This window comes from Arachis hypogaea, chromosome 15 (assembly GCF_003086295.3).
Source record: "Arachis hypogaea cultivar Tifrunner chromosome 15, arahy.Tifrunner.gnm2.J5K5, whole genome shotgun sequence".
NCBI classification, from domain to species: Eukaryota; Viridiplantae; Streptophyta; class Magnoliopsida; order Fabales; family Fabaceae; genus Arachis; species Arachis hypogaea.
The window spans coordinates 88,527,960-88,533,628 of NC_092050.1; the positions used below are offsets into that span (position 1 = coordinate 88,527,960).

A 5,669-nucleotide genomic window follows, 5' to 3' on the forward strand; every position below is an offset into this window, starting at 1 on the left:
AAATCATCATGAAGAAGAGACTCACAACCATGGCAGAGGAGGTGGAGCAAATCATGCTGGGGAGGATAGAAGAGTTTTGGGCTCTTACATTAATCCAAACCCAGGCAATTGTGGAAGTAGCATCCAAAAGCCAACAATCCATGCCAACAACTTTGAACTTAAACCACAGCTCATCACCCTTGTTCAGAATAACTGTTCGTTTGGAGGAGGTGTTCAAGAAGACCCCAATCAACATTTGACCACCTTCCTGAGAATATGTGACACAGTAAAATCTAATGGTTTTCATCCTGACGCCTATAGACTGCTCTTATTTCCCTTCTCACTCAGAGACAAGGCAGCCAAGTGGCTGGAATCCTTCCCAAGGGAGAGCTTGACAACTTGGGAGGATGTGGTGAACAAATTCTTAGCAAGATTCTACCCTCCTCAACGAATCAATAGGCTGAGAGCTAAGGTTCAAACCTTCAGGCAACAAGATGGTGAGACTCTGTATGAACCATGGGAGAGGTTCAAAGACTTAACAAAGAAGTGTCTACCTGACATGTTCAACGAATGGGTCCAGCTGCACATTTTCTATGAAGGGCTCTCTTATGAGTCAAAGAAGGCAGTAGACCATTCATCTGGAGGATCCTTGAACAAGAAGAAGACCATTGAGGAAGCCATAGATGTTATTGAAACAGTAGCAGAAAACGACTACTTCTATGCTTCTGAAAGAGGGAACACAAGAGGAGTGATGGAGCTAAACAATGTAGATGCTCTGTTGGCCCAAAACAAGCTCATTACCCAACAGCTAGCTGACCTCACCAAGAAGATGGAGAGGAACCAAGTAGCAGCAATCTCATCTTCATCAACAATCCAAGAAGGAGTGAATGAAGAAGCAGAGGGGAGTCAAGAGCAAGCCAACTACATTGGGAATTCACCAAGGAAAAACTATGATCCATACTCCAAGACATACAACCCTGGATGGAGAAATCACCCAAACTTTGGGTGGGGAAGTGAGCAAGATTAAAGGCAATTCACCCAGAGGACATCTCAACACCCCCACAACAACACTTCTCCACATACTTATCAAAACCAAAACAGCACGTCTGCTCCGAATCACTCATCAATTGATGACAAGCTCTCTAAGATTGAAGCCTTACTTGAAGGAATATGCCAAGAGATTCAAGAAAATAAGGTGTTCAAAGAGGAGGTGCGAGCCAATATTAAGAACCAGGGAGAGACCATCAGGAAGCTGGAATTTCAGGTGGGATATTTAGCTGAGAAGATTCCCAAACCTACTGATAGCTTTCCAAGTGACACGGAGAAAAACCCCAAGGGAGAAGCAAAAAAAGTAAGATGGGAAGATTGCAAAATGGTCACTACAAGTGATCAAGAGATTGAAGACAAGCAAAGCAAAGTGTGCAAACAACCTGAAGACAACTCAACAAAGGAGGAGGATAGAGATCACAAAGAACCAGAAATCTCACAACAAGAGCTGCTGAAGCTCTATGCACCATTCCCTCAACTGCTCAATGGTGCTGTGGGAAAAAGAATATATTCAAGGTTCCTAGACTTGTTTGCATCTCTGCATGTGAACATACCATTCATCAAGGCAATTCAACAAATGCCTGCATTCATCAAGTATATGAAGGAACTTCTTCCCAGGAAAAGCTCACTCAAGGGAGGGTAGACTATAGTGATGAACAAGGAATGTAGTGCCCTTATTCAACCTGAGTTGCCTACAAAAAGAAGAGACCCAGGAAGTTTTCATATACCTTGTGCCATAGGTGAAAACATGTTCGACAGAGCACTATGTGATTTAGGGGCCAGCATCAACTTACTGCCCTTATCCCCGGTGAAGAGGCTGCAGATCAATGAGATAATGCCCACAGATGTCATTATCAGACTGGCTGACAAAACTCAAAAGCAAGCAATAGGAGTGGTGGAAAATGTGTTGCTAAAAGTTGGGAAGTACTTTCTCCCAACAGACTTTGTCATTCTGGACATGGAAGAGAGTCACACTCATCCAATCATATTGGGAAGACCATTCCTAGCTACGGCCAGAGCACTTATTGATGTAGAGAAAGGGGAGCTAATATTGACAATCCATGATGAACGACTCAGCTTCAATGTTTTCAAACTCTCACAAGAAATAGATCAAGAGGACAAGGAACTAAGCACAAATGATAATGAGACACTGAAGGAGGAAACAAGCACTGAAGCACAACCAGTTCATTCTGAGATCCCCTTAACTGACAAACAAGGAAAATAGCAGTTGCCACAGCTCAAGGAAAAGTTGGAGGAACCTAAACCTCTAGAGGCAGGTGAAGACAGCACCACAGCTCCTTTAGAAAAAGAGGTCACCAAGGGGAAGGCAACCTCAAAAGAAACAAAGAAAAAGGTACCAAGAGGGTAGAAGAACAAGAAGATCCCTACGGAAGACATCTCTCCAGGGGATAGAGTTGTCTCAGCCTACTTCCCAGATATTCCCCCTAATCTCCCTACTGTGCCATCTCAATTACCCAAGGTCTTCACTATCAACAGAGTTCTTTCCCTGGAACATGTGGAGATTATTGATCCAACCAATGGATACAAGTCCACAGCAAGATGGGAGGACTTTAAGCATTACCAACCACCATGATGAAGGAAAAACGTCAAGCTAGTGACGCTAAAGAAGCGCTTCATGGGAGGCAACCCATGTTTTATATGCTTTCAGATGATAATGAATAAGTAAATCTTTATGAGCTTCAATCCAAACTTAACAAACAATTGGTGAAAATCTTCTTATGCAGAATATAGTGAGGAACAAGTTTGGTGTTCAAAGCAAACCAAGTTGCATGCTAGTCTTGGGAGCTTTGAACACAAAACTTTCATCACAGTGATTCAAACTAAGTTTGGTGTCACCTCATGGTGCCACCAAAATGCATATAAGGACCCACCAATAGTTAATTAGTTAGTTGGAATTCATAGATAAACAATCAAATCCTTTCTTCCCCTTTATTAATATTAGCCATAAAATTTATATGGTCATTTTAATATCTTTTCTTACTTTACTTAGTTTATCTTTATAGGAAAGAAAAAGGAGCATTAAAAGGGATAGATTGGACAGCCAAACAAAGAAGGTTCGGACACCACAAAAAGAGGAAATACATTGGAAAATGTTGCCATGCAACATTGAAAAAATGGGACCCCTAGAAGACCGAGCAATCCCCATCATAAAGTGATGATCCTTCTCTTCTAGCCATGCATAACCCCAACCGTCCATCAAGTGACTATTTCATCAATCTACACCCTCCATTCCTTCACAACTTCTCTATATAAACAACCCTTGTCCATATTACCCTTTATTGTCATCACACACCCTTCACCACTCTTCATTTCTGTACAAGACACCCTCTATCAATTATAAACATTTTTTCTACTCTGCCATAAAACCCTAAACAACCAAAAGTCTCCACAACCTTACCACCTTCACATATTAACCATCATTCATGGCATCTTCAAGTTTTAAGAGAAGGGAAGGGAAGGAACCCATGGAAGAACACCCATATGATGAGAAGAGATTTAGAAGCTTGCATCATGCATTGCAATACGGGTGGATGGTTGATAAGGAAATCATCTATGAGCTAGGATTCCAAGTTAAGAAGACTGAATGCCCCAAAATCACAGAGAAGGTAGAAAAGAGAAGATGGGAGCTCCTCACTGACCCGGTCACGAAGGTGAATGCAAATCTCATAAGAGAATTTTATGCAAATGCAGTCAGGTATGATAAGAAAGATGAGTCATATACAAGCTTTGTGAGAGGAACAATGGTGGATTTTGGTCCCATGAGTGTAATGAGGGCATTGAAGCTACGGTCTATACCGTTTGAAGAAGAAAGTTATCACTCAAGATTGGACAACAATCCCAATTATGACCAGCTTTTACGAGACCTTTGTGTACCAGGAGCTGACTGGGAAAGAGGTGCTGAAAATAAACCAAAGTTCATTAAGAGAACAGACCTCACTCCTGAAGCCAAGGGGTGGTTTGAGCTAGTGAGGAGGTCTATCCTCCCAGCTGTAAACAACTCAGAGGTGAATCTCGAGAGAGCAACAATGGTGCATTGTATACTCAAGGGAGGAGAAATCAAGGTTCATGAGATCATAGCTCAAGGAATTAGAAAGATGGCAGAGAAAAGCGACTCAAGAGGAACATTAGGTTACCCCAGCACTATTTACCGAATATGCAAGAAAGCTAGGGTGGTTTTTGAAGATGAGGACCCCGTTTGGATAAAGGAAGGCATTCCAATAACGGTCCAAAGGATGAATGCTGCAGCATCCCCCCTGCCTCAACGGAAGCAAAGAAAGAGGACAGCCCCTCAAGTAGTGGAAGGCCAAATCTTAGAGGGATCAGCACAATAGACCTTGGACATGCACCAATTGCAGGAGGCCATTGATGGCTTATCTAGACAATATTTGGAAGGCCAAGGAGCTCAGAAAGAGCTTCAATTACAGATGATAGGGCAGCAAGAGGAAACACTTTCAAGATGGAGGACTCAGCAAGATGAGTGGCAAAGGCAAATGATGGAACAGCAACTAAACCAAGGACAACAATGGGGAGAAGCATTCAACAGGATGGAACAAAGGCAAAACGAGCAACAAGAATCCACCCAGAGGCTAATTAACATCCAAGCACATCAAGGGGCACACATACATGAGATGCATCGAAGACAAATAGAACAGGCAGAACTATTGGACGAGCAAAGGGCATTCGCAGAAGGAGTTTACATGAGTCAAACAGGACATCAGATAAATACTCAAGCCAGGTTCGGCTACTTAGTGGGACAGCTGCCAATATTGCATCCAGGAATAGCCAAGTATGATGAAATGAAGGATGAATTAGCACGAAAGGAAAGACAAAGGGTGGATGAGAGTCATGAGTCAGTGAGGAAGGCACTTGAGGATTGGAAGCAAGCAAGATTGGCACGGATGCGAGGAAATGCAAGAGGAAACAAGGAGGACAAGCAAGGAAAATAGCGTGGACATCCACAACAGTAAAAGGTGGTGGAGTTCCTTCTTTGTTCCATCTTTCTCTATGTTTTAAATAAGGAAGATCTTGTATGAAATAGAACTTGCTTCCGTGTTATGTTTGAACCTTTTTCAAATCATGTTATTTTTTTGTTTTTGGTATTGAAGAGAGTCTATGTGCACTGGTCTTTATGTCACTGCATCATTACTTCCCTTTCTTGTAAGCTTGTCCCTTTTAAATCAAATTGAAGAAGAGAAGGATTATGTTTTTAAAAGACCAGAGTGGAGTTGATATTGTGGAAGTGCATTCATGAATCTTTGGGGTAGTCATAAGTTAGCTAAGTTGGTTCAACCACAAGGCTAGGAGGACAACTATCTATCCTGAATACCTTGCTTTGGATACACTCATGAGACTAAGTTAATAACAAGATCCTAAGAAGAGAAAAGGGAAAGAACAATGGAAGTGAAAAACAAAAGAAAAAGAGTAAGCAATAAGGCTAGGCATCAATGGTTTTAAGCTTGAGGCAAGTGTCTGTGGTGCTCCTGTGTGAGGGATCTACTTGGATGAATAAGCTCTTAGGGGTGCTTTATCACTTGGTAACTTGGGTTAACTAACCCGAGATTATCAGCTGAAAATCCATTATCAAGAGTAACCCTCACTACAGAGCATTTAGTAACCCAAAG

General features: G+C 42.0%; 1 non-coding gene across 1 annotated transcript; it reads right to left on the reverse strand.

Moving 5' to 3' along the window:
• Window positions 1-436: 436 nt before the first annotated feature.
• Window positions 437-540, reverse strand: LOC112753021 (small nucleolar RNA R71). The gene has a single exon (XR_003177424.1). It is a non-coding gene; the product is annotated as a small nucleolar RNA R71 (small nucleolar RNA).
• Window positions 541-5,669: the final 5,129 nt, after the last annotated feature.